We start from the raw sequence: 13,510 nt of genomic DNA, 5'->3' as shown, positions 1-13,510 counted from the left end.
CCCAAGCCTTTCCCTGCCCCCTTCTTTCCCAGCAGTCTCTCTCTCTCTCTCTCTCTCTCTCTCTCTCTCCCTCTCTCCCTCTCCCTCTCCCTCTCTCCCTCTTTCTCCTCTGCACACCTGTGCCTTTTCTCCCTCTTCCTTCCCGCGAGGCATGCACCTTTGCTTTCTTTCACCTAAGATCCAAGGGCCCTTCTTTTGTCTCTGTAACTTGTTTCCTGAGCCCATGCAGCTCAGCTGCCTCACTTGTTCCATGGCTTACGTCTCTGTGACTTTCTAAATAAACTTTTTCTTGTATTTGAGTCTTGACTCTGAATTCTTTCTTAGCCAAAACTTAAGGACTGAGGTTTAACATTCTGGTGCCATTCGCCATTAATAGCAAGGGTCCCAGTAGAACAGAGTGGAAAAAGATTGGACACTAGCCTTACAAAAACTGATCTGGTCTTCAATAAAAGAGAGATACATTACCTACTCTTCAGCAAGAGGTGGGTGCGTAGAGGTCTCTTTTCTGTATTAATTGGGATACATACTTTTGTTTGGGAGATTATGGCACCGCAAAGGAGGTTAGAAAGGAGGGATGGTTCTTCTTAATTATTCATTAGTGTTACAAATAATTAGTGTTTGGAATACTGTTCCTACCTTGTTAACAGTTTCCCACACCATCTTCACCCTGTAGGAGTCTTGGCAACGCTGACACAGATTGCACTGATTAGTAAATTGACCAACTTCCCCAGAATGAATAGTGTTGATGAAATGCTGGGTAATCTGGCCTCTGGCCTGGAAAGCATTTCTGTCTTTCCTGGGAATTGGAATGCTGCTACTACCACCAAGTGCATCATGTGTCTGTTTACCTAGTACCCATAGTATGTAGAAAAGATAATGGCAATGTAGAATTCACAAAAGGGAGGGAGGAAGAAAAGATCACAGCACTCTCACCTCTTTCTTTAAGGCTTAAAGGGCCAGCACTTTATTCTGGTTACAAATGTCCACCATACCACTCGTTTCTAGAAAGATGAGCTCTCACTAACCCTCCTTGGTAGAGATACTAGAGTGAGGGGTCCAGCTCAAATTCCCCTCAGCAATGACCTTCACTTACTTCCAGGAGGCATCGCCCTGCCATAGGGGTACTTGGAGCTGTCTACTCAACAAGTCTCACAGGTGGGAAAGGTTGAACCCCTGGTCTCCCTAATGCCTCTGCAAGAAACAAATGCAATTGCATTGGCTGCCCAATGTGCAGGCCCAGCAGGTTAAAATGGGAAAATGGAATGGGGGTAAGCCAGGGGTGGGCAAACTTTTTGACTCGAGGGCCACAATGGGTTCTTAAACTGGACCGGAGGGCCGGAACAAAAGCATGGATGGAGTGTGTGTGTGAACTAATATAAATTCAATTTCAAACGGGCCGGATCCGGCCCATGGGCCGTAGTTTGCCCACGGCTGGATTAGGCAGTGATATATTAGAAAAGTACTTCCAGAGGAAGAGCAGGAGTTCCCTCGTTCCTGGTCTGTCTTTTCCTTCTGCACTAGTTTTAAAATATGTTCCTTTTCCTGACAGCATTTACATCCTCCTAATGTTGAGCTCTTCCTGGTGATTAAATTCATATTTACTCAGCTAAAGTCCTCTTGGTTGGAAGATTTTAGGCATGAGGCTTCCTGAAGCCTTTTAAACGTATTGACAAGGTACAGCTGCCTCATAATAAAAGGCATGGAAAAGGACAAAGAGGGAGAGAGGTGTGGGGTAACATGATAGTAGGAGAGAGCTTTAGCTAACGGCCAAGAGTTCAAAGCTCTTGTTGCAATTTCTCATTCTGCCCCTTTTAATGTTTAAGGACATTTCTCTTGCACGTAGCTTCCTACCATGCTTTAATACTCTAACTTCCCCATGTGAAGGCCAGTTCTGTTTGTCTACCTACTGTTCTGGGGACTGAGGAATTTTGGAGCTTGGGATTCCTTGAAGCCTCTGTAAAATCACAAACATAGCAGCCCTGGCCACCTGGAAGTTAAATGGGGAAGGATATAAGGGGAGGGGCTTGTAGGGTAGTTTCGGTCATGTCAGGAGTTATCAAACTCCTGAGCAATCTCTTACTTCTGTCCCATTGTTTTCTCTCTTTATGAAATTTCTGGTGCCCACACTTCTTTCTATTGCTTTTGTTTTCTGATGCTGATTAGCACCTAGGGATGTTCACCTAAATTCTTCTAGGTAGGGACATTTGAGATAAGAGGGTCTCTAAAGCCTCTGTAAAAGCACTAATATAGAAACCCTGACAACCCCTAGACCCGGCAGGTAAGAGAAGGAAAGAGAAAGGGGGAGGATTAAGGTCAGTTTCAGCTTCTGGTTTATTTTGTACATCTGTCCCATTTTTTCCTTAAGAAATTTCTCTTACCTACAGCCTTTACCTAGGTCATACTGCTTGAAAATCTGGAACAATAACCAACGCTTGGATATAGCCACCTGCAGTCCTCTAGGATAGGACATTTGAATCATGGGGTTGCTGAAGGACCCATAAAAATATTAATGCAACAGTTCTGGTTACCCAAGACCCACAGTGGAAAAGGAAGGGTGTCATATGAATCATAGGAGAATTAGGTCAAAATTATAAACATTTTGAAGCTTCTGGGCATTATTCCCCTGCATTCTCATTTCTCCTCCATTTATAGTTTTCATAACCTTTTATTGTTCATAGTCTCTAGCTAGAGACTATTGTTTGACCTTCCCTATAGAGATCTGCACGTGGGGCACCCTAAAGCCTCAGAGCCAGCTGAACCTCATTGGTCCTTGTTGATGAGAGGAAAGTTTTTAATTTCTCTCCCTCTCTCTCAGGAATACTCAGAGGAGGAGGCTACAACTCAGATAGTCAGCTGTGATCACTCTCAAGATATTTCTTCCTGCCAGACAAGCCCCAGATATATCCTACTCAGGATTCTCTCTGTATTATAAGCCCAGCCTCTAGCCTCCTCCCTGCAACCTTCACATAGGATTAATAGAAAAAAGCAAATACAAATCATCAAAGCAGAAAGTCTCTCATATGTTGTATAGTCAAATGTTCCTCAAAGAGCACTCTAAGCCATCTATGTTAGAGTCACTTGGGGTGCTAGTTTAAAAATGCAGATTAATGGAACCTATGGAATCAACATCTTGGAGGGGAGGCATGAGACCCAATAATTTGTATTTTAAAATATCTCCCCAAATGATTTTATATGCAACCAGTGTTCTAGTATAGTATAGTCATTCATCAGATTATTGACTCAGCTATTCAACATCCCTGACAAGTGGCCATTAGTCTGTACTTGAATACCTTCAAAGATGAACAGCTCACACTCTATGGAGATAGCCCATTCTATTTTTGAATTGCTCTATTAGAATATTCTTTTTACAATGAGCAAATACCTCTATCCATTTAATATCCATCCTAAGGCCCTACAGAACAAGTATAATTTATCTCTAAAATGTCTACCCTTCAAGTATTTGAAGGCAATCATAATATATTCTACTGCTACATATTTTCTTCAGACTAAATAGTCTCAATTCTTGTGAAGAGGGAAACAATCTTGTAAAAAATTGTAGACCAGTCCTTATAGGTTAGATCTTCGGGTAATTCCAGATAGGACTGTTTTAAGAAACGGTTGACAAAGAACTATTAGAAGCCATGGTTATCCACTTGAAGGAGGTGTCCTTCAAACACCTGTCCCTTATCTTTTACTTTCTATGGATGTGTATTTCATGCATTTATCCAAGTCTCATTGAATTTATTTATATTTCCCCTCAATCATTGACCATATTATTTTCAACCTTTTTGTTTGTACAATTGGATGAAACCCCAGGTCAAGAAAATAAAGCAAAAGTGTTCTTCAGGATCTGGTCAGTGGGAGCAGTTTACTCCCTCCTGCTTTCATATATAATTAATTTCAATTACTTGGTAATCACAATTACCCAAATTTGTGTGTGTGTATGACATTTTAATAATGTCATAAATTAAATCCACTGAATTTCTGTGCACGTGCGCATGCATGTATGTGTGTGTCTGTCTCTTTGGAGGAAAGAGGCAGGATACAAATATTTGGAAATCAAACTTCAAAATTTGTGCATATGGGCTTTAATGTGATTCTCTTTATGACTATCACATTAATGCTACCACATTCAGGAAAGAGACTGTTTATTTTGGCTGAAATAATGCCCAATATAGTGGGGTTGTTTTTAAATATGAAAGGTTGGTTATGAAATCTTCTTTTATCTGGTATTATTAGGCAAACCATAGATGGAGTTTGATTTTCAACACTGGTTCCTTAAACTCATTTTAAAAGGAAAAGTATTCTTTGGAGAGTTCATTTTTAATGAACCTCATCTTCACATGCAAAATGTAAATTAAGAAATTAGAAATAAGACAGTGCTCAGAGCACCTTGGTCTCAAGCAGTGATTTCCAATTGACCCTTGGAAGTCTATTTATTGATTTGTACTGTTTTACTATTGTTTCAAAGTCATAATTTTTTTTGGAAACTGTTTTTTTTCTATCCTAATCTCCCTTAGACAAGACTTTAGGTATTTTTCAACACATACATACACACCTCCTCAACTTCAGTCATTTATCAAGATGAAACTTTGTGATATTAACTAATGTTCTATCTCCAGTAACAGTTACCCAGTGACCCTCTTCCTATTGGGACAGACGTATCTATGGCCTAACAGAAGATTAGGGTTGTTTGAACAAGAATGGAAAGGAAACAGAACAGAAAATGCCTTAATCTTTTGTTTCAAAATAGACTTTAAAAAATTATAGTAGATAAACATAGCATTGCCATATGATCTAGCAATTACACTCTTAGGTATATACCAGAAGGGGTTGAATGCAGACAGTCAAATAGATGTTTGTACACCAATGTTCATTACAACATTATTTATAATAGTCAAAAGGTTGTAAAAAACCCAAGTGTCCATTAAAAGATGAATGAATAAGCAAACTGTGATACATATATACAATGATATATTAGTTCAGCCATAAAAATGAATGAGTTTCTGACATATGCTACAACATGGATGAACTCTGAAGACATTGTGCTAAGTGAAATAAGCCAGGCACAAAAAGACAAATATTCTATGATTCCATAGAGATTCATAGAGATGAAAAATAGAGTAGTGGTTACCAGTGGGGGGGAATGGAAAGTTATTGATTGTTATGGAGTTCCTCTTTTCAATGGTGAAAATATTTTGAAAGGAAACAGTGGTGGGGTTGCACAACATTGTGAATGTAATTAATGCTATGAATTATGTACTTAAAATGGTTAAAGTGGCAAATTTTGTTATATCTATTTTATTATAATTTAAAAATTTTAATAATGTCATAAATTAAATCCACTGAATTGTATATTTTAAGTGAGCGAATTTTATGGCATGTGAATTGTACCTCAACCAAACTGTTTTCAAAACTTATAGCAGAGACAACATTATCTTGAAAGCCAAGTTTTAGATTAAAGTCAAGCTTTTTGAGAAAAAAGGAAATTTTTAAGTTTCAAAATTCTTAGGTATACAAGGAAAATATGAAGTTTATTCCACACTCAATAAAATGGAAAGCAGATAGATAAAAAGCCAGACTAACTACCCTTGGATAAAAGTCAAGGAAGAGAGAAGTAAAAGAGAAGTCAGACATGGCTCTCTAAATGGGGGAGGGATGATGGGACTCCTAGCTATTTGAGGACCCCAGGGTAGAAACAATGAGGTCTCATTTCCCAGACTATAGCACAGAGATGATGAATCTAAGAGAATAGTCCACATTTGGTTTAGTGCTGGTGTGATAGAATAGCAATGGCTACATGAGGTCTCTAGGAGAAGTCTGAGTGTCTCCAGACTGGTAGAAGGAGAGAAACTGACTCTTCCAGCAGCCATATAATGGTAGCAGAGAGTGAGGGAGGAAGGAAGGGAGGGAGGGAGGGAGGGAGGGAGAGAGAGAGAGAGAGAGAGAGAGAGAGAGAGAGACTGAATGAGAATGCATGTGTCAGAATAAATACAAGGTCAGGCCTGCAGAGGTCTTGTGGCCTGGATGCGGGGATGCTGAGGATTTGGTTGGTTACATCTCAGATATACTAATGTGGAGGGGAAAGACTACTTAACATCTAAGCAGTGGATATCTGGAAGTGATTATGATGGTCTGGGGTTAGATGGCTTCCCCTGAAGCCATAATACCACATAAACTTTCTAGAACTTAGATATCATCCTAGGGAGGATGGAGTGAAAAATCCTGAAATGACTAGGAAATTACTAAATTTGCTTGAATTTATCTGTTGTATCTTTTCTGCCAGATGGCAAAAATGGGGTGCCAGTTATGTTTTTGCAAAATGGAGTTAGTCACCTGTGAATATATCTCTCTATCATAAAGCCATCTTCTAAGAAGACAGGAATATGACACAAAAAAGGCGTGAATCAATCATTAGGGGCTTCTGGACTATGAAAACTTTTTGAGGATTAACCTTAAGACTTCTTATTTTCTGACTTGGAAAAATTTCCTAATTAGTACTAATGTATCTTTTCAGGCCTTGGGAACTGCAGTTTAGCAAGTATCCTTGGGTCATTTAAAGAATGCAGGACTTATAGATTTCACTAGTGATCACTAAGAGGAATATAGGCCAAAAATCTGAGAGTCATTCTTGGTTCTTCCCTTTTGCTCACAAATGTTATTCGAACCATCAGCAAATTCTGTGACTTTACTTTCAAAATATATTCTAAATCTGACCACTTTACACAATCTTCATCACTATAACTCAGTTATATAACCTAGTTATTTGAAGAATTCCATTCTTCAGCCACACTGGTCTTTTCCTATTTCTTAAACATGCCAGGATTGTTCCTACCCCAGAACCTTGACATTTGTTATTTCTTCTGTTTGGAACTCTTCCATCAGATTGCCACATGGCTATCTCTTCTTGTTATTCAGGTCTCTAAAAAAATGTTCTCTCCTTAAAGAGGCTTTCCCTCCCAAACTTCTAGTTAAAACAGTGCTCTCACCCTAGCTGGTTTTGCTCAGTGGATAGTGCGTCGGCCTGTGGACCTAAAGGTCCGGAGTTTGATTCTAGTCAAGGGCACATGCCTGGGTTGCGGGTTTGATCCCCAGTAGGGGGCATGCAGGAGGCAGCCGATCAATGATTCTCTCTCATCATTGATGTTTCTCTCTCTCTCTCTCTCTCTCTTTTCCTCTCTGAAATCAATAAAGATATTAAAAACAAACAAAGAAAAGAAACAGTTCACTCTAACTCTGTCATTATCATAATATCCTATATTACTTATTGGTATCTGAAATTATTTTATACATGTATTTGTTTACATGTTGATTGTTTGTCTCTTTCTAACAGAATGCAAACTCTTTGAAGGAAGAGATTCTGTCATGTTTCCCCTATTGTATCTCTGGTGTCTAACTTGATGTGTCAGACATGAATATTTATTTACCTACATTAATATTTTATTTAATTAAAAATGTAGAAAATGAATCTGAACACAGGACAGTACCTAATAGCCTTTTTGAAAAACAAAACAAAACAAAACACAAAACAAAACTCATAGCAATGTTTTGTTTGTATGAACTGCCTTTTCCTTTCAAAGTGGACTGCACCAAGCATTCTAGTTAATTGAATATTCTTGTTGAGTTTCAGTAAATTGAAATTTTACTTGATCCTTATGGTCAAGTTTTTAGACTTCGCATGGTGATGAAGGAGAATCCTATATAATAAAATGCTAATATGCAAATCGACCAAACAGCAGAATGACCGGTTGCTACGCTGTGCACTGACCACCAGGGGGCAGAAACTCAATGCGGGAGCTGCCCCCTGGTGGTCAGTGTGCTCCCACAGAGAGAGTCCTGCTCAGTTAGAAGCTGGGCTCACAGGCTGGTGAGCACAGTGGTGGTGGCAGGAGCCTCTCTCACCTCCGGGGCAGCGCTAAGGATGTACAACTGTCAGCTTAGGCCCGCCTGGACATCCCCTGAGGGGTCTCGGACTGCAAGAGGGCGCAGGCCAAGCTGAGGGGCCCCCCTCCCCGAGTGCACAAATTTCATGCACTGGGCCTCTAGTTGTAAATAATTAACTTGCTCAAGCTTGTCAGATGAACACAAGGAAAGTTTAATTGAACAGATGGGCTCCTTTCCTCTGACTGGGAGGCTATTAGGTGATTTGACTTTGTCAGATAAGAAAGTGAGATCCTGAGATGAGTTCCTCTAGGGGAGAGAGTTTCAGAGTTCTCACAAAGATCTGGAAATTCTGTTATTTATCCTGGTGTTGTCTGAGAGAGTTGGCAGCCTCAAAGAGAATAAAAACTTAACCCCCTTAGGCTTTCTGGGTTGTGTAATGCTCTCTGTAAGCAAGTAGGTTACCTGGGAGGATTAACAGAGATGGGCTAATGAAATCCATATGGTTGGTTAGTTCTTGGCAGATGGCCTGCATGCCACCTTGGAAGCACCTAAAGTTTCTAGATGGCCTTCAAGAGCAGCTCTAAGTTTTGCATGTTGAATCTGCAGGCCACAAAAAAATGGCTAAAAATGGACTGACTGACTAGGGGATGAGGTAAGAAGAATAAAGGAGGATATAAATGAGCTTCTTTTCTGCCCCAAAGCCAGAACCACCCCCCCCACCACCTCTCTTTCACTGAACCAGCAGAGTTGATTTTATTTTATTTTATTTTTTAGTATTACCCCTCTCTCACATCTCCACAGAGTCTTGTATGGACAGTTTATGTTTTAATTGCGCTATTGTGAGGCTCTTTTCCTAAAGTCTGCTGGGATTTGAACCCTTTATGCTTTCAAAGAGTTTTCTGTGACATTATCCTCTTACCAACCCCATAAAGAAGGTAGAATAGAGAATATTCCCCTTAACAGATGAGGAAACAGACCAAATTCCCCTTACCCAAAGAAAAACAAGAAAATCATCATTGGTTGTTGAATAGAAATCATTTTCTTGTACTTTCCAGTTTTAGCCACACTGTGACATATCTCTTGGCATATCAGAAACTTTAACAACCCTAAAGTTTCCACCAAAAAACTACTAAAACTGACAAATGAATTCAGTAAATTGACAGGGTACAAAATAAATACTTAGAAATTGGTTGTATTTTAATACACCAATAATGAATTATCAGAAAGAGAACCTAGGAAAACAAACTCATTTACAGTTACATAAAAAACAAAACAAAAACAAAACACCATACACACCTAGGGCTCTGGCCAGTGTGCTCAGTTGGTTGAGTGTCGTTCTGTGCACTGAAAGGTTGCTGGTTTGATTCCTGGTCACAGCACATACCCAGATTGCAGGCTCAATCCCCGGTTGGGGTGTGTGCGGGAGGTAGCCGATCAATGTTTCTCTCTCACATTGATGTTGTTCTCTCTCTCTCTCTCTCTCTCTCTCTCTCTCTCTTTTTCCCCTCTCTCTTTTTCTCACTCTTCTTTCCTCTCTCTGAAATCAATACAAACCATAAAAAACACCTAGGAATAAATGTAACCAATGAGGGAAAAGACCTGTCTGTACTCAGAAAATTATGACACTGAAGAAAAAAATTGAAGAAGATATAAATAAATGGAAACATATACCCTGCTTATAGATAGGAAGAATTAGCATCATTAAAATGTCCATATTACCCAAAGCAATCCATAGATTCAATGCAATTCCTATCAAAATACCAATGGCGTTTTTCACAAAAATATCTAAAATTATACATGGAACCACAAAAGACCCCCAGATAGCCTCAACAAAGGAAACCATTAACAAAATGAAAAGACAACCGACTGAATGGAAGAAAATATTCATCAATGATACATCTTGATGACAAGGTTAAGATCCAAAATTTATTAAAAAACCTCATACAACTCAACACCAAAAACCACACAAACAATCCATTTTAAAAATGGGCAAAGGACCTGCATAGAAGTTCTCCAAAGAGGACATACAGATGGCCAAAAGACATAGGAAAAGATGCTCAACTAATAATCAGAGAAATACAAATTAAAACCACAATGAGATATCACCTCACACCTGTCAGAATGGCTATCATCAATAAATCAACAAACAACAAGTGTTGGTGAGGATTTGGACAAAAGGGAGCCTTTGTGCACTACTGCTGGGAATACAAATTGGTGCAGCCACTATGAAAAGCAGTATGGAGTTTCCTCAAAAAAAGTAAAAATGGAATTGCCTTATGACCCAGCAATTTCACTTCTGGGTGTATATCCAAAGAAGTCCAAAATACTAATTTGAAAAGATATATGTGACCCTATATTCATTGCAGCATTATTTATAATAGCCAAGCTATCAAAACAACCCAAGTACCCATCAATAGACGAGTGGATAAAAAATTGGTGGAACATGTATACAATGGAATATAATTCAGCCATGAAAAATTGAAAATCTTACTATTTGCGACCACATGGAGGGTATTATGCTAAGTGAAATGTCAGAGAAAGACAAATGCCATGTGATATCACTTTGATATTGAATGTAAAGAACAAAATAAATGAACAAACAAAACAGGAACATAGATGCAGAGAACAAATTGATGGTTGCTAGAGGGGATGGGAATTGGAGGGCTGAGTGAAAAAGGTGAAGGGATTGAAAAGTACAAATTGGTAGTTACAAAATAGTACTGGGGATGTAAAATACAGCATAGGAAATGTAGTCAATAATATTATAATAACTATGCTAGGCGGGTACTTGAAATATTGAGGAACCATTTTTTAAAGTACATGATTGTTTAACCACTATGCTGTACATCTGAAACTAATATAAAATAATATTGAATGTCAACTGTAATTGAAAAATAAATTTAAAAAAGAAGTACAAATTGACAGTTACAAAAAACATTCATGGGGATATAAAGTACAGCATAGGGAATATAATCAATAATATTATAATAACTATGTATGGTGTCAGATGGGTACTAGACTTATCAGGGTGATCACTTCACAAGTTATATAAACGTCTAATCACTATGTTGTACACATGAAACTAATATAATATTGTATGTCAACTGTAATTTAAAAAATAATTAAATAAAAATAAAAATGTCCATGTCAAATGTGATTGTATTAGGTACTGGAGTCTTTGGAAGATGATCAAGTCATGAGAGTAGAGCAATTATGAATGGGATTATTGTACTGATAAAAGAAACCTCACAGAGCTCCCTAACCATTTTCACCATGTGAGGACCCAGGTAGGAATCAGCAACCTACAACCTTGAAAAGGGTTCTCACTAGAAACAAAACATGCTGGCACCCTCAACCTGTACTTTCAGCCTCCAGAATTGTGAGAGATACATTTCTGTTAATAAGCCACCAAGTTTGTGGTGGTTTTTTTTCCGCTTAATTGAAGTGTAGTTGAAAATAAAATATAAAGATATTTAAAGTAAAAAAAAAAGAATGCTGTCAGCTGATTTCTTTTTTGAAACTTCATTGTTTAAAGTATTACAAATGTCCTCCTTTCCCCCTATTGACCCCCTCCAAATACATTTTATCATGTTATATTTTTGGTTTATTAAGAGTCTGTATAAAAATGGATATTGCATTTTTATTAATGCTTTATTGAAATCTATGGGGAAAAATTTGACCTTTTTTTCCTACTGTATAAAAAGATTACATTAATAGATTTTATAAAACTACAAAAAAGAAACTATAATATGCTATGAATAATAGAGGTTTGCTGTGTTTGTGGCATTCACTCTAGTTTTACTGATGTCTTCATTTTCTTTGACTTCTTATAGTGGATCCTTTTGAGGTTTTCAGAGCATAGAAAAATGTCATTTAAAAGTGTGTGTAAACTTCCTTTTCTAATTGATCCATTAGGACAATAAAAATGAAGATCAATCAGGAGATGATACAGATTCCTTAACATGTGCTGCACTAGAGGCTTGATTCTTGCATAACATCCCATGTTTCTGTGAATATTCATATCAGAAAGTCACTGAGATGGAATGGACAGAGGACCCAATCTGGACTCAGAGCATCAATCTGGGCTCAGAATTCTAGCTCTTCCCTATTAAACTGAGTGACATCAATGTCATCTTGCCTTAGGTGTTTCCTCTCTGAAGTAGGTGTAATAATACCTCTTCTGGTTGCATTGCAGGATTGTTGTGTGAATTGGATATGGTAATGTTTGTGAATAGGCATTGAAAATTGACAGCCCACTAGATTGTAAGCTCCCAAAGTGTAGAGACCATTTCTGTTTTATTCATCCCCTAGCTGACCTTTCTGCTGGGGTTGAGGAAGTATCATTAACCCTACTGTTATTCACCATGGAGCAGACCCATACATAGGTTGGCACAGGCCAGGAAGTAACTCTATAGAAATAAACACTGTCAGCTGTCCTGGATGGATATCATATAGTTTTCTGAGATACCTATATTAAAATTTTTTTCTGAGTATAATTGGCATACTGTAGTATATAGTTTCAGGTGCACAGCATAGTGATTCACCATTTTTATATCTTATGATGTGATCACCACACTTAGTCTAGTAACCATCTCTCACCATGCCAATATTTTAAGTCAATCTATTCCCCCAAATAACCTATAAATATGGTGAGAAAGCCTGTCTAGGTATTTTCATAGGAGTTGGCAAAAGACAAAAATTTAATTTTGTTTATAGAGATGGATCCTCAGTGCTTAGCCTGGAGCATGGCACATAGACCATACTCAAGAAAAGAGTTATTGACAGAGTGATAAATAAATAATGAATAAAAATATCTCAGGCATTATTATTAGCCTGCCTTTGTTGTCACATTTTCTCCTTTCTCTTAGGTGTGCTGTCAGTTGTGTGTATAGTTGTCAGGTCAACCTCACTCTTGGAAACTGTCCTTTCCACCCAGTCTGAGACTTGACTGAAAAAACACCTATGGAACCATAGATCCCTGGGTGCTGAAGGCTAGGAAAGGCCAACAGCTGTCTGACTATACCTTTCCCTCTTCCAGAGGCCTGTTTGGCCAGGCCTCAGCATCCCTTTCCTTGTACCTGCCTCTCTACCTCCAGTCTTGACCTATAAGGTCTATGATTCTTGCTAGGTAAAATAGTATATGACATAAGAAAGTAAGATTTTTTTGATAAGGTGGCATCAAAACATCCATGTAAACATTAAGAAAGACACATTTTTCTTTTTAAAATTGCCAATTAGTATGTCTTTGACATACCATTCCTTGATGTCAGCTTGTCTCTTATTGTTGCTAGTATGTGGTTTGAATATGTCTTCAAACATTTGGCCACATCATATGTGTCTTCATACCAATTAAATTTGTTTGCAGTTGTCCAGGTACAGTGTCTGTCAAGATCTCAAGCACTATTCATCATAGTGCTTGGTGAGAAATTTTTTTAACAAAAGGATTTTTATAGTTCAGGGGTAAGGGAGGTCTGTTGTGTATATAGCTCAGTTGTAATAAAGCTTAAAGATCATGTCAAAATATCAATATACTCAGCATAGGTACATTTGTGGGGAGATTTTCCTCCTTTTCCCATATTATTAAAAAGCCCTGTAATAGATAACCAATAAATATTGAAATGTGGAC

The 13,510-nt window shown here is 38.2% G+C and overlaps 1 protein-coding gene across 5 annotated transcripts in view; it reads right to left on the bottom strand.

Moving 5' to 3' along the window:
• Positions 1 to 13,510, bottom strand: part of GRIA3 (glutamate receptor, ionotropic, AMPA 3) — a 323,974-nt gene that overhangs the window by 36,044 nt on the left and 274,420 nt on the right. The window lies entirely within an intron of this gene.

Source organism: Myotis brandtii, unplaced genomic scaffold, assembly GCF_000412655.1.
Source record: "Myotis brandtii unplaced genomic scaffold, ASM41265v1 scaffold39, whole genome shotgun sequence".
Lineage (NCBI taxonomy): Eukaryota > Metazoa > Chordata > Mammalia > Chiroptera > Vespertilionidae > Myotis > Myotis brandtii.
This window is presented reverse-complemented; position numbering and strand designations above follow the sequence as displayed.